The sequence below is a fragment of the Cnephaeus nilssonii genome (genome assembly GCF_951640355.1).
Source record: "Cnephaeus nilssonii genome assembly, chromosome: 16".
In the NCBI taxonomy this organism is placed as follows: domain Eukaryota; kingdom Metazoa; phylum Chordata; class Mammalia; order Chiroptera; family Vespertilionidae; genus Cnephaeus; species Cnephaeus nilssonii.
The window spans coordinates 34,876,561-34,903,353 of NC_137087.1; the positions used below are offsets into that span (position 1 = coordinate 34,876,561).

Consider the following 26,793-nt stretch of genomic DNA (forward strand, 5'->3'; position numbering starts at 1 on the left):
TAGTCACTGAGTGCAAGGAGGTGTTATTTCCGAAGGATGTGGATGTGTCTGAGGAAGGTGCTTTGACTGGTTAGATGGTTGTTTGAGGTCGACCTGCAAGTCTTCCAGAGACTGTAGGATAGAGAAGCTGGTTTGTGCTATAAATAGAAGGGAAGAGTGCTGTCCAGGATGAATGTACTGCTGAGGGTGAGATGGGGGAAGGGGATAGATAAGAAGGAAGAGGGGAGGAGGTCAGAGGGAGTTTGGACCTCCTTCCTGTAGGTACAAAAACACACCCTTCCTATAAAATAAAAGGGTAATATGCAAATTGACCCTAACGGCAGAATGACCAGAACGACCGCTGGACCAGTCACTATGAGGTGCACTGACCACCTCTTGGTCCCTTTCCCCGGCCAGCAGGCTCTGATAACCTGATGGCCACCTGCAGCGGGGGCGGGGCCAGCAAGCGGGCGGGAACAGCTGACCTCTCGGTCCCTTCCCCCGGCCGTCAGGCACCGATCACCTGATGGCGAATGGGGAACTGGGGGTGGGTGGCGGCGGGGGGTGGGGCCAGCTGTGGGCAGCTGGGGAAGATGGCCCTGATCGCAGGCCAGGCCTAGGGACCGTACCCACACATGAATTTCATGCGCCAGTCATCTAGTATAAAATAAAGATAATAACCAAGCCAATATGTGCTAGAAGCTAAACTAAGTTACTGATGTATCATCATCTCATTTGACCTCCCAATTGCTATAAAGCCCACAAACAGATACAGAGATTAAGTTTCAAAACTGAAGTATGGAACCCAAAGTTCAACAGTGAGAGGAAGAGGCCACCCTGCTCCTCTTTTCAGCTTCTATGTAGGATGGGAGACACCAAAACCAAAAAGGAAAATGTTCACAGAAAAGAGGCCATTGTACTTAGATACAGAATATACTGACTGTATTGTTCCCACCAATAAATGATTTAAAGGAAAAGAACCAAGTAATTCGGGGTCCACAAAGTGTTCTGAGTTAGCAAAAAAAAACTGAAGGTTTTGTCTCTTGTATCTTATCTTTCTGTAGCTCAAAGGAAACATTTAAAAGAAATCTTTACACTTCACAAGGTCAGATTTTCTGACATGTTAACTTGTTTTATCGCTCTGCATGCTTTCACACTACAGTGGGGGAAATCAAAAGAACATGATGTCCCTCAGAGAAAGTCACAGATGCAGAGAGGCAAATTAAACAGCAAATCATTGAGGAACCTATGATAGTGCCACCTTCAAATGACATGCCAACCCGCTAACATAGTTAACGCTATCATTAATGCTTTCCAAAAGCAGGAGCCAAAATGAGAATACAGTCCAAAAAGAGAACTTTATATACTGCTACTTGAGAGGTAGAGGAAATAAAATATCTGAATAAGTTACATAAGACTATATCTGATGTACCGACTAAAAGGCATGTGGCTAAAAAGGCCTTCCAGCATCCTCATTAATACATCAAAAATAATATGTCCATGACAATAGCTGTGATGGTCAGATAGAATGAAATTCTTTACGTTTAATTCCACCAAACCCTGCAAAGGAAGTAGGGTTCGTATCCCCAACTTCTCAAATGCAGACATTTGGTCCAAAGAGGTTACATAACTTGTCCAAAGTTGCAAAATTGTCCAAGGTCAAAAACCTACCCAAGTTCACATTGTGAGGAAGTAGAAAAGGTTTCCAAATCATGCCTGTTGGATAGCAAAGGCACGGGAGAGTTCTGGCTTACTGATGAAAGCAACCAAATCTCCTTTCAATTCCAAATCACATCATGATTCTTTCACTATTTTTTGGTTTCACATTGCTTTTGTTAAGTCCTGGGTAAAGGATATTGACAATCTTCCTCCAGTGAGATCGGGAAGTGTGTTGTTAGCCAGTGGCTTGAGGACAGGAAACCAAAACAGGTCTGGGTGGACTCTGCATAGGTTAGATAACTGCCAATGTGATGTCTTTATACTGTGCACCGGGAAGGCACAGGAAGAGCGGCAGGCTGAATTTTACAGTGGACACAAGCCGTGAAGATGCAATAGGAGTTCTTTCCAAGACTAGTTAATGAGCAACTTAACTATGCTATCCTTGCAAGTAAAGTATCTACAGGAAAAAATATGCAAATTACACATGTAAGGCTATGGCTCTAAACACTCAATTAAATCTGAGTACAGTAAGGCAAAAATCTTTGTAGCATTAACCCAATGACATTCAGAAGAATATTAGGGGAAGTGGGAGAGAATAGGGTACCTTTCCCTTATTCACAAGCATTCTGGTATAGCAATACTCAAACTCCGGTGTGTTTACTGCCAGTGGCTTCCTCTCCAGAAAAACTACACTGATGTAGAAGTTCAAAGAGTAGAAAGGAATAAGCATGAGAAGCGAGGCTGAGGAATGGAAGACTGAGGTTGAAATAATTCTGCAAGGCATGGCAAACTCCCACTTCACAAGTTTGTATTTGTATGGCCAGTCCTTTCAAAGCTTGCTATTTCCTCCTAGACCAGGGAGGGGAGTGATTTCACATTGGGACCCACCTGGTTGAGTGAGTGGCTGTCCAGAAAACACCACGGGGAGACAAAGCTGAAATCAACTGCTATGTCTACCATGCAAACATAACACAGAAATCACAGCAGGGCCCTGGCCAGTGTGGCTCAGTTGGTTGAGCATTGTCCGATGCACCAAAAGGTCTTCGTTTCAATTCCCAGTCAGGGCACATGCCCAGGTTGTGGGCTCCATCCCCAGTAGAGGGCAGGCAGGAGGCAGCTGATCGATATTCTTCTCTCAGATCAATGTTCCTCTCTCTCCCTCTCACTTCATCTCTCTCCCTAAAATCAATAAAAACAGGTTTTTTAAAAAGAAGAGAAATCGCAGCAGGCATGCTTCATTTTTGGCAGCCCTCTCCCAAATTCTAATTATAATTTGGTCGTTTCTTCTCAGGGAAAAGATGGTATGTAATTAGACATGAATAATTTAGAGACCAATAACAGCACAAGATAAATTTAATTATATTTTTCTATTTCTATTTTGTTTTTCTATTAAAATTTTATTTTATTAGAAGAGTAAAAATCATGGAAGATTTTCTCATTCTCACTCATAAGCAGCATGTTAAGCAAATGAATTTTTAATTTAAGAGAATACACAATCCAAAGTACTACAAAGTTAGTGCTTTCTTCCTCTAATGTCTACCTCTCAAATAAACACAGTTTAAGTGAGCCTCTTCTTTCTTTCCTCTGCTTGGAGAAGAACCTTCACAATCTCTCAGGATGGAAGGATTCAAATACAGTTGAAAGGCCTCAGCCAACACATGTCTAGCTTATAAGTGCTTAAAAACAAAAACAGTCCATGTCCTAGCCGGTTTTGGCTCAGTGGATTGAGCATCGGCCTGTGAACTGAAGGGTCCCAGGTTCTATTCCGGTCAAGGGCACATGCCCGGGTTGCAGGCTCAATTCCCAGTAGAGGGCGTGCAGGAGGCAGCCGATCAATGATTCTCTCTCATCATTGATGTTTCTATTTCTCTCTCCCTTTCTTCTCTGAAATCAATTTAAAAAAATGTATTAAATAAAAAACAAACAAAAAAAAAAAACAGAAGCAGGCCAAACTACATCACCAAACCAAAACTTAGTAACTAATCTAGCTTCAGCCTGCCTTAGGAGTGGCATTTTACTTTTTATTTATTTTTTTAATAATTATTTACTGTTGGAAGTATTACATGTGTCCCCCTTTTTTCCTGATCAACCAAGGGAGGTGATCTGTCTGATAACCCCCCTGCTTTCCCTAAGGGAATGTGTCCTTGTCTGAAATAATCCACCCTTGCAACTTCTTACTCCCGACCTCTTTCTGGCTATAGAAACCTTCCATTTTGTATAACTCATCTGATTTTCTCAGTTGAATTTTGTTTTTTAACAGGTGACTGAAAGGCGCAGTCTCCTATGGAAATCTAATGCTGAAGACCTGCGTGTGACCTCAAAGCAAACATGTATTGGTCAGGGCATATAAAGAGAGGCTTCCCAGAAGGAGCTTTCCGTGAGGCAAGGAGAAAAGCGTGTAAACCAGTATTTACACTTCTATGTGGTACCTAATACCACTGAGGTAAGTATCAACATCTGCGCAGGAGCACTCCCAGGTAGGCGCCAGGCACAGTCCCCAGGCAAGTTTATGTAGCTCATTTTAATCCTGAAAACAAGCATGTGAAACATCAAAATGCCTTCTCCTTTGTACTGGTGGGAAATAGCATGTATGGGACACAAAAGAGTTTTCCAAACCAAAAAGATATTTTTCATTCTAATTAAATCATCAGATACCCGACCCCTACCTTAAAATGTAAATCTTAACCCTTATTTCCCCATTTGCAGGCTGCCCAGAAGACGCTGTTTCCCAAAACTTTTACTGAGAAATCCACAAGTTAAAGAAATAACTTTCTAACTATTGATGTGTTCATCTAATCTTCTTCATATGTCATTAATCACAGCTCCTTAAGGGCAAGAGCCACACTTTATCTGCACCTATAATGATCTCATTACCTACGACAGGAGTTGGAAAGCACCTAACAAAACCCCATTCATGTTTGTTACCAATTATATCAAATCAAGTTTCTTAGTTCAGCCCAGTCAAGCCATCTGGTTCATCCACCTTTACTTTCCACACTTAGTCATTATTTTCAAAATTGGATTACCACCCAGTCTCAAAAGATGTATTCATTGCTAAATGTTTGCTCCTGCAATTCCCTATAATGTCCTTCCCCTAACCCTGCTCTCCATCCTCCTAATCCATATGTACACCTGATTTAGAAACAACAATGGAAATATATTTGCAATGATGGAGGAATTGTCCACATGCTCTTTTTTGACTTAATAAAAACTTTTTTTCTCTAAATATCATAGATGCATCCAATAAATTCTGGCTTAGTAATTACCTCCACATAATATATGATTATAGTTTAGCTTCCATTAAAACCATCTTTACACAGTCTTATGCCACTATCCAAAATTTTTTTTTAACTAAGATCAAAATCTGTTAATCCTTTAAAACATTTCTCTAAAGTGTATCTAATCTCCTATAGTCCAAGTAGCCTCCCTTTGAAAGTCACACTATCTCTCAACTCATCTCATAAGCACAGACTATGTCATATCCCAAACAGTGTGTACTGCTCAGCAATTTAATAAATACTTTAAAAACTAATCTAAATGCCTTGCCTTTTGAACCTGGATTCTTTTTCAATATTGAGAAGAATAAATATTTAATGAAATTAAAGGAACTCAGAACAATAAGAATTTTCTAACTTCCTTTTTAAATACTTTGAAGTAATTTATAGCTTCAAAAGAAAATTCAGCATGAATTGTAAAACCAAGCTACCATAATAAACTTTACAAGTAACAAAAGCTGCCTTTTGTGTTCCTAAATGAGGCTAATAAGAATGTAAGATGGGGTATAAGAAAATCCCAAATTTATTCCAATATAGAAACAAATTAAAATATTAAATACAGTCTCCAAGCAGATTATGGAAAATGTTTTTAATGGAGAATTAACTAATTTATTGTAATAGATATAAATCAGGGTTTTTGTTCACCACCCCTATTTCTGGGGGATCTGCCACAACCTTAGGCTCAGTTGCTATCTTCGGTATCACCTGCTACAACTCCACACACACACAGCCACAGCTGACTGGGCCTGGAAGAACATCTGACCATGAAGCAGCCGTTCATAGGCTGGCCAGGGGCCTGTGACTTGTGTTTACCCCCAAAGAGATGGGGTCAGCCAATCAGATTCTCTGCCTCAAGAACCGGAATCAAGAAGCCTAAAGGAAGCTGCCAGTTAGGTCTTAGGGTAAGAGCAACGGTCATGGGCCGTGTCTGTCACAGAAAGTGAGAACTGAACCCAAGCCAGTTCCTGAGATCCTCACACCTACCTCCTGATCACCAACCCAATGCCCCTGCCTTTCTGGAGTGAGACTGGCCTGGTTTTACCAACCAAAAAAAAAAAAGGAAAAGAAAAACATCATCATAGCAACTTGTTACTTTTTTATGTAACCACCTATTATTAATGTAGTTAGAATAAAGCCACCTTGTTCCTTAGACTAAATGGAAGAAACAACTCGGATCACTTAAGAAATCTGAGGTCAAATGTTAAAAGAAATGCAGTTTTATTATTTTCTACTTCCTCTCTATTCTGGACTCTAGGTTTCTCACCTATACAATGAGGTCAGTTATGAGAAGGTCTCTTGGTTGTTTTCCATGGCTTACAATCCTAGTACAGGCAGTCCCTTTCAGACCAAAAAGGACTCTATTTTTGGACAGTTTGGGGGCAGTGTTGGAAAACATTATCTATAACCTGGGCTGTCCCATGATAAATACACATCCTATCAAATTCATAATTAGAACTAACATTTTCTTATAAAAATTCTTAAAATGAGTTGTTTCCCAAGGTGTCCCTGTTATATAAATATACATAGAATATTAGAAATTTTCACACTATTTTCAATTGCTCTATCTTTCATCTAAAATATACAATGACACTACAATGCCCTGCCTCTCCCTTAGTTTAAAGAAACTAAAAAGCACAGCACCTGAAGAATCACTCATCCATTCATTCATCCTGCTGGCGTAAGTGTGCATCACTGAAGTAGTTATAACCCTGGGCTACAAAGCATCATTTCCTTCATGAGACACCCAAATTCTCAAATAGTTATCAAATAAAATAATGGAAACTTTTCTTCTAACTGTCCAGATAGAAGAAAAGTGACTGTCTGGGCCGATTTTTTCTCTCTCTCTCTTTTAGCTACTGAAAATCTTTGTGAAATGTATTATGATTTTTTTTACTTTTCCCGTTTGCAAAAGTAACAGATGTTCTTTGAATGGTATTAGTAAATCAGAATACACATAAACAAGAAAAATTACCAAAACCTTACCTTTCAGTCAGATCACTTACCATTTAGAAATATTTCTCCCTAGTTCTTTTTTTTTAGGGAACCCAACGACAGGAAAATTTATTTGGTCCACTGATGTGTGTGTGCGTGCACACGTGTGTGTGTGTGTGTGTGTGTGTGTGTGTGTGTTCACTATAAAGTTTTGAAAAACATAGTAACATCTCACCAAATTGAGAACATAATATGCATACTATTTTGAAACTTGTTTTCACTCAAATTGCATCCTAAACACTTTCCTATCTCCTTAAATGTACTTCCGGAGTTATTTCCTGATTTTTTTATGTATTTTTTATTGATTTCAGAAAAGAAGGGAGAGGAAGAGAAAGATAGAAACATCAATGATGAGAGAGAATCATTGATCCACTGCCTCCTACACACCCCACACTGGGGCTTGAGCCTGCAACCCGGGAATATGTCCTAACCGGAATCAAACCGTGACCTCCTAGTTCATAGGTCGACACTCAACCACTGAGTCATGCTGGCTGGGCATTTCCTGACTTTAAAACAAGACTTTCCAGAACACAATTTCACATGTTTGTCTTGAACCAAGGTCATCATTAAGAACACTGATAACTGCAATACACTATAGCTATGGATGCAAGCGGTATGTACACAAATTGGGATGAACAACCCCAGGAGATGCCCTAAATCTGTTCTGTTTTATTAATTTTATTTTTTTAAAGAGTTCTCCAATTTCAAGCTTTTTAATGAGTGGTCTCTCCCTCATGAAAATAAAGGAGACAAAACAGCTCTAAATGAATCTAATGTCTGCACAGCGGGTTATTAAGTCAGACTTTTCCCAAGTTACAGTCCCAGTCTCTATATAATAAGAAGACTAAAAAGGAGAAGGGAAAGCACGAGAAGGAGAATTGTTTTCCTACTACTGTGACTTGGGTGATTTCAAAACAACCTCTATTTCTGAATCACTAATGAAAACCTATGTCAACAATTCAAATGAACTTTTCTTTCCCACAATTAGTATGAAATGCATATCCTTCAACACATCCAAATTTGTGTAAGGGTATTTGGAGAAGGTTTGGTCCAACACCTGCAAATTCTCTCCCATCATTCATCAGAAACCATTTCTGCACTGGTCATAGTTTCCTCAAGCTCTGAGGCTTAACTGATTAACCACAATCCAAATTTGAGGTCCAAGCAATTCTGTGAGGTTAAAGATGCCTTTTAAAAAAAGACATAATCATCTAATGATCTTCCCTACATAATAAATCAACTTTATTAAATCTGTTCTGGAAAAAAAAAATCTGTTCCATAAAACAAAACAAAACAGAAAAATCTGTTCCATAAAACATTTCATATTCTATATGCATCCAATTAAACAAATGAGGTGGTACTGTCAGGTAAAGAGAGGGTATGTTTGTCAGAACTAACCTCTGACCTTGTTCCTATAAATTGGACATTACAGTTGTCTGGTTCCCTAAGGAATCAAGTAATCCTTTCAAGTTATCTTTTATTGAAGATACAGAAAAAGTATGGAAGCAGCACCATAAAGAACAGGCAAAATCTATACCCAATTCATCCACAGAACTTAAAACTGTATCTGCCACTCGACAGGGATTGAAGAAGTTTTCTGAACAAATGAATGTTCTCAAACAGTAACATTTTTCATTCACCAAAAATTCTTTCCCTCTACAGGAACCACCAGAGTTAGTCTAGATGAGATTATTTGACCTGCCTCTTATTCGACTTAAAAGTGGGAGAGCCTGCACAAACACCTGCTAGAGGAATACTGACAAGTCTCACCCTAAGTGTCCAGTTTCGTCAGCATTATAAAAAGTTCCAAAGACTTTTTCCAAAATAGCCACAAACTTGTCCTGCAGTTCCATGGTGTGCTGTTTCAATTCAATTACATTAACTCTCCAAGTGGCTCTCTTTGAAAGGTCAAAATCGCTCATTAGAAAATAAACACCGCTCAGTCAAATCCATTTGCCTGAAGCAAACCGGTAATGCAAAGAAATGGCTCCCACCTCAGTAGGGGCTAAGTCTAGTCCTGCCAATTTATTTTTTGACTTTTCCCCCATCTCTGTGCCTCTCGGTGGATAGAAGGGGTGTGTGTGTGTGTGTGTGTGTGTGTGTGTGTGTGTGTGTGTGTGTGTGTGTTGCACACATGTGTTTAATCCATAAAACAGGGATCTGGGTGGGATGCTCTCTGTCAACTGTGATTCTATATTCAAATGATTTGCATTTACAATTATTCTAATTATTCTAACTATTCCAAATTATGAGCAAGATTCAAGTTTGATTACTGTTGATTAAAAAATTCCCATGGGAGGCAATGTAATATAATGGTCAGAGATAAGTATGAAATTAAGAAATGTAAATATGACACCTGGTAGAAGACATTAGAAATATGTGGGACATTTTGGATGGCTCAGTCATTGGGGTCTTAATTGACATTTAGTGGGTGGGTTCCAGGGAAGCTAAATGTCTTAAAATATGTAGAACAGGCCCACACATGAGGTCCTGCCTTAGATAACTACTGTGAGCAACACTGAAGAATCTGGATTTCAGACTATGAGGCTTCTCATTAGCAGTGTGACCTTTAGTGGCCTATGGTTAGGTCATTTAATTCTGAGCCTCAGCTCCTCAGAGGAACTTACAAACTGTGGGCCCTTATGTGTTCAACTATCCTCTTCAGTTTCCTTATCCATACAACTCAGGCCAAAAAAGTTGCAGGGTTTTGATGAGTAGTGGCTCAATGCAAATTAGCAACTGTTATTATTTATGGGAGGTAGTTATTAATAGGTGCTCATTGGGTGCTCCCACATTATAGAAGTTAGATATATATACTTTCAAAAGCTCAGTAACTATACACATCTCAGATCACCACTGACAAGAACAATTAGTTAAAAGGAGTAGAGCCTATTCATTGGTGATACTGATTGATATTTTAGCAAATTGTCTTTCAAACAAATCTGTAGGCTAGTATTTTGTGTGTTTTTTTTTTAAATACGACCTATTAACTGATTGACCAATGAGGTACAGTATACACAGATTTCCAGGTTTGTCCCAAAATTTAATTGTGGTAATTATAATATGATTAATAGTCTAGAGCAGTGGTTGGCAAACTCATTAGTCAACAAAGCCAAATATCAACAGTACAACGATTGAAATTTCTTTTGAGAGCCAAATTTTTTAAACTTAAACTTCTTCTAACGCCACTTCTTCAAAATAGACTCGCCCAGGCCGTGGTATTTTGTGGAAGAGCCACACTCAAGGGGCCAAAGAGCCACATGTGGCTCGCAAGCCACAGTTTACCAACCACGGGTCTAGAGAATGAAATGGCAAAGCCCAGGTTCCAAACACCAGGTTAAATACTAAAACATCTAAACAAAAACAAAAACTCACTACCAGTTTCTTGAAACATCCTCAGATCTTCCTAAGAAGATTTAACTTTAGAAAGGTGATGAAAAGCAAAAATTTGCAGAAATACATCGATATGAATAAGAAGTTTAAGCACACCCCCTCAGGTAGGTTAACATGCACAAAGCTGGCAGAAAAATAACCCACGAACTGGTGACACAGAAGTGCAGATGAAAAACAGAGCAGCGACACAGTGCTGTGGCTACAATAGGAGCAGGTCCTTGGGAAGCTCAAGACTCGCCCCTAACAGCCACTCGGCACATTCCCCACATTCAGGTAAGCTAACCATGATAGCGTGGGGGCCACTCGCTCCGCTCCGCATCCAGGGAAGCCAGTGGCCCCCACACAATCATGGTTAGCTTACAGTTTTTGGATTTTAATGGGGTGCTGGGGCTCAGAATCAAGACTGCTGTTTCTATCAAGAGAGGGACTTACTTAACAATTAAATTGTCCCTGCCTGAAATAACACTTATTGAAATACCTTACTTTTAGGAGAAAATGTTTAAATAGAAGTGATGCATTAACCAGTTCCTTTACACAATTGCTGGTGGGATGGAAACTATGTTAAACAAGCTAAATTCTAAAAGGTGACTGGTTTTCCACACAACAGATGTCCAAATGCTAGCTTCACAAAGCCCACAGAAAGCCTCCCAAGACTTTGCATGTACAAAACTTAACAACGAAGGATGTACCATAAGGATATACCTCTCAATATTGTTTTAAAAAGAGTTAATGTCTAACCCTAACCGGATTGGCTCAGTGGATAGAGCGTCAGCCTGAGGACTGAAGGGTCCCAGGTTCGATTCCCGTCAAGGGCATGTACCTTGGTTGCAGGCACATCCCCAGTAGGGAGTGTGCAGGAGGCAGCTGATCGATGTTTCTCTCTCATCGATGTTTCTGGCTCTCTGTCCCTCTCCCTTCTTCTCTGTAAAAAAATCAGTAATATATATTTTTTTTCTTTTTTTTTTTTTTAAAGAGTTAATGTCTAAATGAGGGTGGTTAAATTCTGGTTGTCCCATACATGGGAATCGTGTAGCCACTTTTTAAAATGGGTGAAACTTATATGTGCTGATATGTCATCATCTCCAAGAAGTGTCAGACAATGGAAAGACCAAACCATGGAATAGTGTGCATATTGTATTCAGAATGTTTGTGTTTGCATAGAACGTGATGGAAGAATACACACAAAACTGAAACTAACTCTGGGGAAGGCAAGGGAGGACTGGAATGAAAGGAAGGCTTTTCACTTCCTACCTTCTATGTTGCTTAGGGAATTTTTTAAACCATGTGCATATATTTTTTCCTTACTTAAAAAGAAACAATTTAACCTTTTTTAAAAGTAAAATAGCAGATGTTCCCTATCTGTCAGTTTTCCTTTAATACTGAGGCCTATGTATTCAATGATAAGCATGGCCAGTGCAGGTAGGTTGTTTAAACAAAGTGGAAAATCACAGTTCCTTGCTTCTCTACAAAACTGCTAACCACCTTTCCTACATTTTGGTAGATGAGGTATGCACTTTCCACAGCCGCCTACAAGAAACAGGCCTCCAGAACATTTGAAAATTCTGTTTTTTTGTATTCTGGTATAAATAATCCGTTAGTGGCTATAAATTTCTTGCTACCTGTATTGTCAAGCAGGTTGTGCCAAGCACATAGTTCTGTACAAAGTAAACATCATACAAAAGCACTCTGCTGGTTGTCTGCTGTTCTTTATTCCTCAGCCAAATGCTGGGAACTGGCGGAACCTGCTCTTGTCAATAAATATCAACGTACAGCCAACTTACTAAACAGAATCACACTGTGTCCTCTGCCACCACCCCCATTATGCCCAACACCCCCACCACTATCACCATCCGGAAAAGCAACCAGGCACCCGGGTGCCCACAGCACTAGCAAATGCCCCCAACTGGCCCATCCCTCCACAAAGCTCAGGCCAGGCCAGCTCCTACGGTATAGCAGCTGTCATCTCTCCAAGAAGGAACTGACGTGGCCAGAGCTACCTGAGGGCTCCTGGAGCCCAGTTTAAATGCAATCAACCACCTCTGGACCTTCTGAAACACAATCCTCCCCACCAGCACCTAGGCCTGCCTACCATCCCGGATCCAGTCAGTACAAGCTGTGTGACCTTCAGCAAATTGCTTAGCCTCTCTGCTCCTAAATTTCTTCATCTGAAAAACGGTACTGGAATGCCACCCACCCAGAGCTCACAGAGCTGAGTGAGGACAAGGCACGTAAAGCTTTTGGCACATAGGCAGCATGTTGGCTAATATCACTGCCATGATCTTTAGGCACAACCGGCAGCAGCCTCCTTTTTGGTCTCACTAATTCCACTCTAGGTGTAATCACCCTGGTTATTTCCACCCTCCTGTCCCCACTGACGACGGACAACAGCCCCACTGTCTGCCGTTAGAATGAAGTCCAGAAGCCGTGGTAACAACCTCACAGGGCCACACTTTAGCCATCATTCACTTGGGGAACTCTGGCTTCACCCACACTTCTCCTCCCCTGCCCCCCAAACAGGGGAAAGGCCTCCTGCCAGGTGCTCCCTATACTCCTTTGTTGAACTTCCCACAACACGGAAAGATGCCTGATGAGGACCACTCTGCACTAGGGTATGAGGTCCGTTCACCAGAAAGGTCGGACCCATCTCTTCAAGTATTACAATCCATACAAGCCATCTAGTGTTAAAGCTAGGAGACTGGACAGCCTAGCTTCATTGTTGTATCCCATTAATCCTTTCGGGATTGAATTCGGAACCAGTGAGATTCTATAAGATAAACCAAAAGGTGACTGGGGATTAAATTCCACAACCTTCAGTTGACCAGTTCACACCAGATGGTTCATCCACTTACCATCTAACACTGGGCTTAACTGAAAAGCATGACTCTCAGTTACAGGTTTTATTTTAGAAACATCTTGTTTACCCATCTGAATGCCAACCCCGGGTTATTTCTGCATGTTGCTTTTCCTCTCAGGCTGAGCAAGCTGCTGTTAAAACCCTGAGTGAAAGTATGCTGGTATCACCCTCCAGGGAATTCGATTTCTAAGAAAAGCCCATTCATTTTGCTTGGACAAAATGAAGAGAATGAAGACTTCAAGCAAGTTAGGGGTTGGGAAAGTGAAACTCAAGGTCTCAATGAATCCCCACCACCCCCGATTTCCCAAAGAATGCTATTTGGGTGGGTTGCAATAATGTAACTTGCAAAATATGTGACTGGGATAAAAATCTCTTTTATCCTTCAGAGGGAAGAGTTCACAGCCAACCACGTCAATCCTTTATTTATTTTTCCTTTTTATAATTATTACTACAGGCCTGGTGCACAAAATTCATGCATGGGGGAGGGGGGGCTGTCCTTCAGCCCAGCCTGCACCCTCTCCAATCTGGGAGCCCTGGAGGGATGTCTGACTGCCCATTTAGGCCCGATCCCTCTCACAGTCCAGGACGGCTGGCTCCCAACTGCTCGCCTGCCTGCCTTCCTGATTGCCCCTAACCGCTTCTGCCTGCCAGCCTGATCATGCCCTAACCACTCCCCTGCCAGCCTGATTGATGCCTAACTGCTCCCCTGCCAGCTCAATTGCCCCTAACTGCCCTCCCCTTTCGGCCTGGTCAACCCTAACTGCCCTCCCCTGCCAGCCTGGTCACCCCCAACTGCCCTCCCCTGCAGGCCTGGTCCCCCCCAACTTCCCTCCCCTACCGACCCGGTCACCCCTAACTGCCCTCCCCTGCCAGCCTCATTGCCCCTAACTGCTCTCCCCTGATGGTCTGGTCCCCCGCCCCAACTGCCCTCCCCTGCAGGCCTGGGTCCCCCCAGCTGCCCTCCCCTGCAGGCCTGGTCACTCTAACTGCCCTCCCCTGCAGGCCTGGTCCCCCCCACAACCACCCTCCTCTGCTAGCCTGGTCCCCTAACTGCCCTCCCCTGCAGGCTTGATTGCTCCCAACTGCCCTCCCCTGCAGGCCTGGTCACCACAACTGCTCTCCCCTGTAGGCCTGGGTCCCCCCAACTGCCCTTCCCTGCAGGCCCAGTTGCCCCCAACTTCCCTCCTCTGCCGGCCTGGTCACCCCTAACTGCCCTCCCCTGCAGGCTTGATCGCCCCCAACTGCCCTCCCTTGCAGGCCTGGTCCCGCCCAACTGCCCTCCCCTGCAGGCTTGATCACCCCCAACTGCCCTCCCTTGCAGGCCTGGTCCCTCCCATTTGCCCTCCCCTGCTGGCTATCTTGTGTCCACATGGGGGCAGTCACCTTGTATGTTGGAGTGATGGTCAATTTGCATATTACTCTTTTATTAGATAGAATTTTTAATTGTGGTAAAATACAATTAACATAAAATTTACTGCCTTAACCACTTTGAAGTATATAGTTCAGTGGCAACGAGAACATTCACATTGTTGTGCAACCATCACCACCATCAATCTCCAGCACTTTTTCACCTTCCCAAGTGAAACTCTGTTCCTACTAAACAATAACTCTGCATTCTCCTTTCCTCCCCTCCCCCACCCCACCCTTGGAAACCACCATCCTACATTCTATCTCTGTAATTTTGATACTCTAGGTACTTTATATAAATATAAATTTGTATTTGTCCTTTTGTGACTGGTTTATTTCACTTAGTATAATGTCTTCAAGTTCATCCATGTTGCAACATTTTTTAGAATTTCCTTCCTTTTCAAGGCTGAATAACATTTTACTGTTTGTATACACCACATTTTATCTACCCACTTACCATCAGAGAACATTTGGGTTGCTCCCACCTCTTGGTTACTGTGACTAATGCTGCTATGAAAATGGATGTGCAAATATCTCTTCGAGATCCCGTTTTCAATTTTATTGGATACTCAGAAGTAGAATTGCTAGGTCATATGGTAATTATATTTTTAATTTTTTGAGGGATCACCATACTGTTTTCCATAGAAACTGTATTATTTTACATTCCTACCCAAACCAGAACATAAGGAACAACTTATCCATATTTTTGTCAACACTTGTCATTTTATGATTTTTAAATGTATATATATTTTTTATTGATTTCAGAGAAGAAGGGAAAGGGAGAGTTAGGAACATCAATGATGAGAGAGAATCATTGATTGGCTGCCTTCTGCATGCTCCCCTCAGGGGATCGAGCCCACAACCCAGGCATGTGCCCTGACCAGGAAGTGAACCATAACCTCCTAGTTCACAGGTCGATGCTCAACCACTGAGCCATGCCGATCTGGCTATGGGGTTTTTTATAAATAGCAATTCTTTATCTTTTTTTTTACTTTAAAACTTGTTAATTGAATTAAACTTTTGTCCCACCTATGCAGTTGGCTAAGAATATTAGCAAATCTGGTTCTCATGAGTATGCTGAATAATCGTCTTCTGAGAGGTAATTTTAATAATGCAGTTGAGCTAAAAAAAAAAAAAAAATGGGGGGCACAAAGCCATCTTTGTATTCAGATCTGAAACTGCCACTTCTGAGATAAAGTACCTCTCCTCTAAACCCCAGTTTCCTCATTTGTGAAATGGAGCTGTGAAGACGTGTGTGTTAAATTTGTGGGAAAATTAAGCTGCAAAATTGTATAAAGCACTTAGCATGTGTCTGGCATGTAATAAGCACTAAATGAGTAACAGATGATAAGGAAGAGAAAGGTTTCATTATTACTAAAATACCATAAAATATAAGTCACTAAAAGATCTCATATTTAGCACTTTACATATGCATGTCCCTCCCAAATTTATTCAGATCATCTTATTTGATACAATTTATACACATACTCCTCAAACCTCAAAACTGTCCCTGCAGCTACAAAAGCATGTTCTTACATATCCTATATAATAAAAGCGTAATAGGCAAATCGACAGAACAGCGTAATAACCTGCTGAACGACCGGTCACTATGATGTGCACTGACCATCAGCTCCAAATGCAGGAGCTGCCCCCTGGTGGTCAGTGCGCAAGCGCTGCTCAGCCAGAAGCTGGGCTCACAGGTGGTGAGTGCAGTGACTGTGGCGGGAGCCTCAGCAGGTGGTAAGGAGTGGGGGGGTCCTGGACTGCGAGAGGGAGCAGGCCGGGCTGAGGGATCCCCTGCCAACACACACCAGTGCACGAATCTCGTGCACCGGGCCTCTAGTAAATATATAAACATTCTCTAGAGCAGGCAGGCTGTCAGAAATTAAACAGTGGTAGCATAATACAAAATTGCACCTTTTTTCACAATTTGAAAAGGGCTTGTCACATATTTTATACTTAATTTTCTACTTAATCCAGTTATAGCAAAAGGGTAAAGCATATTGTGAGATAAAATTGCTTTTCTATGTTCTTTGGGTTAAAGAGTTAATGACAACGGGCTATGTTTTTTTTTATGTTTTTATTGGTTTCAGAGAGAGGAAGGGAGAGGGAAAGAGAGAAACATCAATGATGAGAATCATTGATCGGCTGCCTCCTGCATGACCCCCACTGGGGATCGAGCCTGCAACCCGGGCATGTGCCCTGACTAGGAATTGACCCCAGCAACAACGAAGGGCTATCTTTTAAAGTATGGCTTAGGCTAATTTCACATACTGTATTAAAAAGCAAAACAAAACCAAAAAAACTTAACCTGATGAAGACTGTCTAGGTATCTTTTACTTTGCATCTTTATCTGGCTTCTCATTGAAATTCACAGAACCTGAGAGAAAGACTTAGGAACATGTAAACCAAATTCCTACAAATAACTGTTGTCAGTTTGTTCTTTCAATAAATTTACTAACAATTTACAGTAAAATATAATATACGTGGGAACCTAAAGCAGTTGTAAAAGAAGATGTATGTATGCATACTTTACATTTATGCACATAAAAATGTATTTTAAAATAAGAATTACCTCAAAAGGATGCTTATTCATCATCAAAACACTTAAAGACCCTTTACTGTGTGTGTGTATGCACTAGGCATTTTTCTAAGCACTCCACATTTATCAACATTTTTAATCTCTACATAAGGATTCTGATTCAGGTTCCATTAATATTATTACATTTTCAATTACTCCTTAAAATGTTGACACATTATTTATATACTCCACTGAGAAGCATTCATGTAAAATAACACTCTAAAACCTTAATTACATTACTGGCTCCAGGTTTCTGGACAGTCTTCATCTCTCCATATTGGCTATTATAAAACCACTAGGGCCCAGTGCACAAATTCGTGCACCTTGAAAGGAACTGTGGGCCTCAAGGCTGCGGTGGGCACAGGGACGGGTCTCAGCCCATCCTCTGTGCCCTCTGCCGGCAGCCCCGCTCCCACCGCCACCCAGAGCAGGGGGAGGTGGAGAAGCCCTCAGGGGCGATCAGGGCCAGCACCTGCTGATGGCGCTCAGTGATCGGGACCAGCACCGGGCACCAGCATCGGGTGCGAGTGGCGGCTTCAGCACTGGCAGCAGGTACGAATGGGGCCGGTGCAAGCAGCAGGTGCAAGTGCTGGGCGGGACCACGGCACACAGGAGGAAAGAATTTTCAGTAACCACCAGAGGCTCACCCTGATGACAGTGACAGGCGCCCCGTCTTGGTTTAGCGCCCCTGCTCACCTTCCACCATCCCGCCGTGGCCAACGTCCACCATGTTCCATGCTCTGCCATCTGCTGCTGACACCCACCATGTTCCACGTGCACCCCCTGTTGGTCAGCACACCTTATAGTGACCGGTTGTTCTGTTGTTCAGTTGTTCCACTGTTCGGTCTATTTGCATATTAGGGTTTTATATATATAGAATATTACCACCCACCCCAGGAAGTGGTTCAAAACACTGGCATGCTCTGAAGATGGAATTTGTTTAGATTTATTAGTTCAGGTTTAAAGGGGAAACTGTTTCAACCATTGTTATGTTAAAATGCTTTGAAATTACTTTCTAATTTCAATGATTATGTATATGATATATAATTTTTAAAATCTTTCTTTGGTGGTTCAAGATTTAACGAGGGATCTCAGCTGATTTTTCAAAGAACTCTTTAGCCAATCCTAGGAAGGCTCATGGTCACGGTACGGATATCTATCATCACTGGGTCTCCATGATCCCTGGGCCAGGCAGAAGGAGCAGGGCTGAAAAGTGACTGATAACAAAACATGCCCTAAAATAAATTCCTGAAATTAGCTTCCCCGCTTTAGAAGACAGAATGACTATACACAAAACTATTTTTGAGTATGTGGCGCTTCCTTCTATCCCCACCTCCCTCTGTGTTTTCACTGTAATTTGACCATCAAGAAGAAATCAACAAATAAGAACATCAGTGCTACTAAAAAGGAAACCTGTCCGTCACAGTCTTTACTTTTTCCTCCTTCACTGGCTTTTGAAATCTGAATCCTACCTCCAGAAAAGCTACAGTAAACCCTAGCATTCACATCCTTGGAACTAGGTGTGCTGTTCAGATTCAAAGTTATGTAACAGCAGAGTCTCTGAACCTCAGAACTCCAACCTCTGAGAAAGAACCATGGCCACAAACAGTTTGGGGGGCGGGGGGGAGCAGCAGAGCCCCGATAGAAGCCAGGTCTCTAGAATCCAATTCTAGGGTTCTTACCCCTGCTGATCTTTGACCTGCAACATGACTCAAGCCACCCAGATATGTGGCTTGTGAATCCTGACATTTTATCCAAAGAGCTAAATTAGATAGAAGCAATCTTGCTGGCTTGTGATGTTTCCCAGGTCCCCTTTGCATATTTTAATCTCATCAATCGTCTTAATGACCTTTACGGCAGTTTTCTTTTCCCCAGGACCCAGCACAGAATCATAAACTGCTTTTAACCCGTATGTCTCCTTAGTGTTCCTTCAACTGAAACAGTTCTTCAGCTTTTGTCTTTCATGCCATTGATATTTTTGAAGAATACATGCCAGTCATTTTAGAGAATAGCCTTCAGTTGGTTTTCTCTGATGTTTCTTCATGATTAGATTCAGATGCCCCATTCTTGACTGGGGTGTGACATCTAGAGGCAGGTGACACCATTGTCCCTGATTGTGATGTTAATTTTGATTCCTCCTTTAAAGTGTTGTCCATATTTCCCACTTCTGTTACTATTTTTTCCTTCTGTAATCAATTAGTAAATTTTTGGGGAAAGTAATGACACACTTTGATTTCAGAAACTGACTCAAGCATTCGATTGGTGAATATATCCTTGCTGAGCACCTGTTACTTGCTGGGCATTATGGTGGCACTGGAGATACCGCATTGGGATACAGACACACCCCTGCCTTCGGGGAGTTTTCATTCCAGTTAGGAGAGCAGGCAATGAGCAAGTAAACAAATAAATAAAATGCTGTGTGATCTGGTGACAAGTGCCTCCCGGAAAATAAAGCAGAGGCAGGCACAGGGAGGCCCGAGGGAGGAGCAATTGAATGTGCAAATGCTGCTGTGGCCTCCAGTCCACCCCCAAAACCATGCAGAAGAGATCTTTCTACAGCAGAAATTGTATCTTGTCACTTCCTGCTTAAAACCCAAGAGTAAGTAAGAACCTCCCTGCACAGTGTCCCAGCCTCTCCACAGTCATCTTTTGGCATCCTCTCCAGCAATAACACCTATGCTTCCCGCAGTGGGCCCTGTTCGCCCCCCCCCCCACCCGCCCCCCGCTTCTCAAGTCCTCAGCCCACTTGTAGGACCTCCTCTCCCTGTCCATCCACAGCACCTCCCTGCAGACTCTCCTTCAATTCTGAGAACTGGGTAGAGGGAAGGAATCCAGTCCCCAAACTCCATCATTCTAACACAAATAAAAACAGAGTTCTAAATTATGTGAACATTATAACAACTATTTACAATTATCGCTTGTATACATGATTTTATGCAAAATTTTATGTTACATACTAAAGTACTTCGTTACATTTTTAACTATCCTAGGCAGGGCACTTAATTAAACATGTTTGATTTTTCCCTCTTCTCTGTGTTAATTAAGAAAACTAATTTGCAGAGATAATTCTACATGATTCACACACAGACTAAGAAAAATTTGCAAGCATTGCTTGAACTGAAACAGCTTGTAAATAAACATCATGAATATGTGAACACCCACAAGCAAGTAGTGCAGAATCCACCTACATAAATCAACTGAGTCACACTTCAACTCAATTCAACAAGTCATCTCGAAATCCTTATTATAAGGTGCTCTGTCCTGTGTTTGGTGCAGCAGGAACTTAGAAAAAAAGTATAAGATAGGAATCCCACTTTTAGAAAGGTTAGGCAATATGGTGAGATGTTAAAATACATAGTGTCATTAAAACCCTAATAAAAAATCTTAGAACTACTTCTTAGATAATTAGACATAATTGCATAAACAATTACAATTTTAAGTATGGGTATTTAACAAAATTAAACTTGCACATCTTGCTTATTGTCCGTTTTTGTGCCTGTATGTTTGCTGGGGAATTGGGGTTTTTAGTTTCTTTGAACAGAGGTCTTCCTTTGTAGACAGACTGTCTTCAGTATGTACTATATTTGTAATTTACAAATGCCTGGCGCGGGCCTTGCCTCCTCCTGTCAGCAGGACCCGAGTGCCCAGGTCCCGCTGTTCTTCCACCAACTCCCTCCTCCCACAGAGGCCCCTCACCTGACAAGGCACCAATCTGGCTACAACGGATCAGAACGGCTTACCTGGGTGATCATCTCTACTGCCTGTTAAAAGATGACTCTTGAACTTCCACACAGAGATGATTTACAAATGAGGAAAGAAAAAAAAAAAAAAGCCAGAACAGCAAAAGAATTCAGGAACGAAAGCAATGCAGGCCTAGACTCGTCCCATCACAGAGCTCCTGAGTGAGGGAGAGGGTCAGTCCCCACGGAGGGCGGATTCCTCCTACCTACCCACCTGAGAGAAGAAAGCTCACTCACCGCACGCCAGCCCCGCCCCGGCTTTTCTGTCTGGAAGGTTTAGTCCTCTAGGCGAGCCAACTCGGCCCGTATTTCACAACATTTCCCCAATGAGTTGTTTTTAAATTCACTAAAAGTTTAGGATTCCGCCATTTAATGTTTTGCAGATACAAAATTTTCTCGCATGAAAATATGAAGGCAAGGAAAAAAGGATAAGAAATACCTTCCCTTTGAATCTCTAGATTCTTAACTGTAAATGTGCAGTATTTAGGTAGATGCCCTCAAGACCTCACAGGCTTTTTCTAAGGAATAAAAATATGCAGAACTACAAACACACATTAACTTTTCCACTTTTTTTAAAATCCTCACCTGAGGATATTTTCCATTGAGTTTTAGAGTGGAAGGGAGGGTGGAAGGGGAGAGAGGGAAACCGTGATGTGAGAGAGACACACTGACTGGTTGCCTCCTGCACGCTCCCCAATGCAGGTCCAGGATGGAGCCTGGAACTGAGGTATGTGCCCTCCACTGGGAATCAAACCTGCGACCCTTCAGTCCACAGGCTGATGCCCTAACCACTGAACAAAACCAGCTGAGGCAACTTTAAATTTTTTAAAAAGTTCCTAAACATGGGTTGATATGTCATGGGTCAGAAAATGAATTTAACATCCAAATAACATTCTTAGCACAAATAAATTTCTCCCATGATAATGCAAACAGAAAAATACAGTTAAGGTCAACCTGAAATAAATCTCATTTAGTAATACCGTCAATTAGGCTAGCTCTTAAATGTTAACAATAACACATATTTATTTTCTCCTAACCCCTCAAATAATAATACAATTTTGGTAACACCCATTTAAGTAAGAGGTTAAGTAACTTGTGCAAGGTTACACAGCTAGTAAGTACTAGTGATTCAAAACTGTTCATTTTTTACAAGTGATGGCAATAGATTTATTCTCAAAAGTTAGTAAGTTTAGGAACACGTCTGAATTATTAGGCTTTTCAAATAACTGGCTATGCAGAGATCCAACAGTATCTCTCACAGAAGGTTTGTGTCCCATGCTGCCCTCAAATTTCTGCTTTGAGGTAGTTGTGATCCTAGCCTCCATACCTTTCCCAGCAGGTCAAGTGTAGTGAAGCATCAGTACAAAACCATGACCAATTAAAAAACTGCTGCTAGAGAAAATTCTTTAAATCTTCACAGACTCATGTGAGAGAACAACCGCCCGCAGCCCCGGCCGGTGTGGGGGTCCCACCGCCTCACTGATAATGGAAATCCTGGATTGCTCCCAGAGGTGTGAACTCCACCTGGATGTCTGCGGAAAGCGCAGCCCTGGCAGCAACAGTTTCAGCTGCTCATCTCCCTTTGTCGCCGAGAGGAACATGATTGCCGGGGCCAGCCAACGAGGGGAAATGCACTTGCAGGCTTGTGTGAAAACAACATAATGCTGTTTTTCCAGAGCAGCTGATTAAGAACACGCTGTCCTGAGTGCAGTCAAGTGGAACGTTCCTTCCTGGTTCCCAGCTCTCAGAGGCGGAAAGAGCAGCTCCCAGGCTCGGCCTCCAATAACAACACCAGGAACGGGGTCCAGACACTTCCCGGGTCACTGCCACTCTGACAGCCGGGGCTGGAGGCCTCAGAGGCTCGGGAGGACGGGGTTGTCAAGATATGTTGGCCAGGTCACTGTGGATACTTCACAGAGCAGGTTATAACGGTTGTCAGGTTTTTTAAAGAGAAAGAAAAGGCCAAGAAGGCTGAGTAACGTAGACCGCACCACGCTGTTCTGTAGCTACACGTCATCTCATGTTGCTGGGAACCCAGAGCAAGTTACATCTGCTTTGATTAGAGAGAAGATTCTGAATACGATGGCCTATACAAACAGTGACCACATTTCCTGTCTGAAAATTGGGTCATCATCTGGCAAGTATAAGCACACACCTGAGATCCACCGGGCAGAGTATCTGAAACCAAGGACAGGCTCACAAAAGCGAAGGTGCGTCATCACCTGCCTACCCGAGCAAGGTTCCCAGGACCCGCCTCTGGAGAGCCGATGCAGCAAATCTGGGTGGTGCCTGAGAATGCACATTTTCACAAGCACCCCGAGGATATCCTTACGCTCAGGCAAGTCTGGGGAGCGTTGGAGTGGACCAATTATATTCTCTAACACCTGGTTCTCTTTACGATACTTCTACCTCTAAATCCCATTTCATAATAGCATCAATTAGGTTAGCTCTTAAATTCAATAATAATGCATATTTATTTTCTTGTAACCTCTCAAGTAACAATACAATTTGGGTAGCACCCGTTTAAAGTAAGAAGTTAAGTAACTTGAGCAGGGTTACACAACTAGTAATGCTGGTGATTCAAACAGGAGTGTGACTCCAGCAATATATTTGTAACTCACATCTATATATATACAGCCTCTTCTTTCACAATCCGAGATCCGTTTTTTATAAGTGATGGCAATAGATTTATTCTCAAAATAAGTAAGTTTAGGAACACATCTGATTATTAGTCCTTTCAAATGACTGGCTATGCAGAGACCCAGAGATCCAACAATATCTCTAACAAAAGGTTTGTATCCAGTGCTGCCCTCAAATTTCTGCTTTGAGGTACTTTTGATGCTAACCTCCATACCTTTCTCCAGAAAGTAAACAATGTCATCAAAAGTCAATGGCCCCTCCCAGAAAAACAAGTATCTTAGAGGAATTACAATGCGTTATACTTTAGCCCCCAAATCTGAACAATTTAACAGATGGACATCTTGGTTTTTAGACCGATTTATAAAAACAAAAAAATATGTGATATTTAAACATTTCGTAGCTGCTCTCTCATCTTGTCTAACACTGGATTGAAAGAAAAAAGCAACCTTTTAAAATCACGTATGGAATTATATCATGGCGCATCCTTAAGTAACTCAAAGCTTCCTACTGCTTTTTGGAATAAAACCTGGCTCCTCCACGTCCAGGCCACCAGCCCTGGCCTACCTCCTATCTAGATCATTCACCCCCGTCTGTCCCCAAGCTCACTAGCCTCCAAGTGACCTTGGCCTTCTTCACACTCTCTGATGGGCCCAGCTCCTTTCTGCCAGGGAGCCTTTGCTCGTGTTTCTTCTGCCTGAAGAAACGCCATCGCCATCCGCCCTGGCATGCTCTCCCTCTCCTCCTTCACACCTCAAGCTACATGTCACCCCTGGGTGACTGTCCTGATCTCCCCATCACATGGGATCCTACGTCACACACTTATCCACACTACTTCTCCAAGCCCTGTCAGCTATACTGAAATCATCACTTCTGCGATGGAATGTCGGCCCTGCCCCAATAACCTAATCTCCATGACGGCAAGGACCACATCGGTGATACTCATTTTTGCATCTCCAGTGCCTTAAATATAGCCGAGTTCAATAAATATTTGAGAGAAGATGAAGCCTTCCTTTTCGCGCTTCCCTGTCTTCTCTCAAGAAAATATAGCTGTTTTTCCACTCCATTGTATATGCTTCACAAATTTCTAATAACGAAAGTAAGGAACTATGAAAAAGCTATGTTGAAACAATGAAGTCCCAAATTGAGAAATGCCACGTTGAGCCATTTAGACCATGCCTGTGGTCAGTTTCATTTCCTGCTATAGAATCCTCTTCAAAGGGCAGCCCAGAGAGCAGAGCTACCCAGGCTGAGACCCCAGAGGTCAGCCACTGACACCCTTGTAGGAGCAAAGTCACGTGATGTTAAGGAATAGAAAGCAGGGAGGAAAGAGCGTCTTGCAGGTCCACAGTTACCAGAATTTGTTCTTCTTATTAAAGCTAACGGGAGCCGCTCACTCTGTGCTGCAAGACCCTCACATACCACGTGCTAAGGGGGTCTATATGCTAAGGCGGTCCCCCAAGAGCTGCACCCTTCCCAGGCAGGCGCCAGGTACCTGCTAAGTGCTTTACTCACACATGACCTCACTTAATGGACTGAATCATTACAACTACACCGTGATCCCAGTGACTTGATCCCCATCTGGTCAAAGAGGTGAAGGAGGAGTCACTTGCTTACGCTCACAGAGCGGATAAGTGCTGCGACCCAGGAATCAGAAGCAGCTCTGCAAAGCGTGTCAGGTAGGACCCAGTGCTCTAGCGTCCAATGGACCGGTACCCAAAGTGCTGGTACTGAGCACGGACCACTCAGCTGCTCTAATCCAAGCTTCCTGGATTAAAGGCCCAGAGAGGGAAAGTAACTGAGACAAGATCACACAGCCTGTTGGTAGCTAGATCCAGCCAACAGGTCCATCCCTGTCAGACTGTCCTGACAGAGAGCCCCTCCCCTCACAGAAAGTCCCCAAAACCTTAAGAATAAATGCCCCAAGTCAAATTCTCCTAAGGAACTCTGCAATATTATAAAAATCCTGAAGTACCCTTTAGAGTTGAGCGAAAGCAAAACAGAAGGACTTGATCACTCTCCTTTCTTGCGGCTGCCACTGGTCTGAGTTCACGTAAGTAGCTCCTTGTCTCTGCACTGAGCTCTTCTCTCAATGACAGAGCCCAGGAACGTGGAGCCCTGGGCCCAGGCCAACCGGGGCCGAGCCAAACGGGCTGGAAGGCAGGCAGCTCGGCCACTCCTTTATCTAGCGCTGCTCACTCTGAAGGAGCGAGCAATCACGCTGCTTTCGTCCAAGAGCGCGAGAAAAAGGCCTGAGCAATTGGAAGCACCCCACACCCTGATTTTTATGATCCCGGAGGCAAGTCCTATGACCTGCATGCTACGATGGAATCCAACCACCTCTCCCCCTTCCCAAATCAGCCAACCCCCTGCCAACAGTCTGCTGTCCACTACTACTTACGGCCACCACTGGACCTGCCAGGCGATGTGGGCTTGGTGATGGAGGCTTTCGGAGAAGCAGCCCTAAATGGCCTCATGCCATCCTCAGGAGCTTCAAACCCCAATACACTCACACCCCAGAGTGGCAACACCAGGAGAATTTCTGTTCTGACCGAGGCTCCCCTGGTTACAGTGAAGCCCAGCTCAGCCTGAGACAGGAGGGAGCCACTCCCTCTCACTCAGCAGATCCCAGGAGGGACAACTCACAGAGAAGGAGGCTCACCCCACTCCCATCAGCCCCGGCCACTGGGCCAGAGCGGCTGGACCTCAGGCTCTAGGTAACGCAGGGGTTCCCTGAGGGTGCTGTGCTACAGCAAGGCTCTGTTAAAACTCATTCTGTGAGATGTTTTTAAAGTAAAACATCAAATGAGGATGCACATAAGAGTACCACAAGCATTTAAAGAACTCAACAATCTAACAATATTACCAATTTGCCATTTTGCTGACCACGCTTAAGGGCTGAGAAGTAGAGGATTAATTTAAGGGGTTACTATGTCCTTGAGGTAGGCAGATGGAGTGTAATCCTAGAGTCGCCACCTGGGGCATGTTACTCAGGCTTCTACTGCTCACTCTCCTGGTCAATAAGCTGGGGTTAACATCTCTCTTAGGATCACAGAGAAATACAAATGAGAAAAAGCAAGTCATCCTCTAACATAGTGACTGGCACATGCTACGCCATAAATTAATGCTCATTTCCATCATCAGTGCTTTTAGAGAACTTCCTTTCTTTAGTACCAAGTGTTTCTTTTCTCTGTATTAATTTCTCAAATTCTGCCAAAATGAACAACTCACATATATGCTCTTATTCCAGCAATTCAGTATATTTTCCCTAAGAAC

General features: G+C 42.8%; 1 protein-coding gene across 5 annotated transcripts in view; it reads right to left on the reverse strand.

Annotated features, from left to right (window-relative positions):
- SGMS1 (sphingomyelin synthase 1) overlaps positions 1–26,793 on the reverse strand; it is a 253,701-nt gene that overhangs the window by 117,303 nt on the left and 109,605 nt on the right. The window contains exon 1 of one of the 5 annotated variants that reach the window (XM_079793328.1): positions 20,881–21,048. The exons of the other annotated variants lie outside the window; for them this stretch is intronic. The gene's annotated coding sequence lies outside the window, so the exon portion shown is untranslated. Of the gene's footprint in view, positions 1–20,880; positions 21,049–26,793 lie in introns of those variants that run through there. 5 annotated transcript variants of the gene reach the window in all.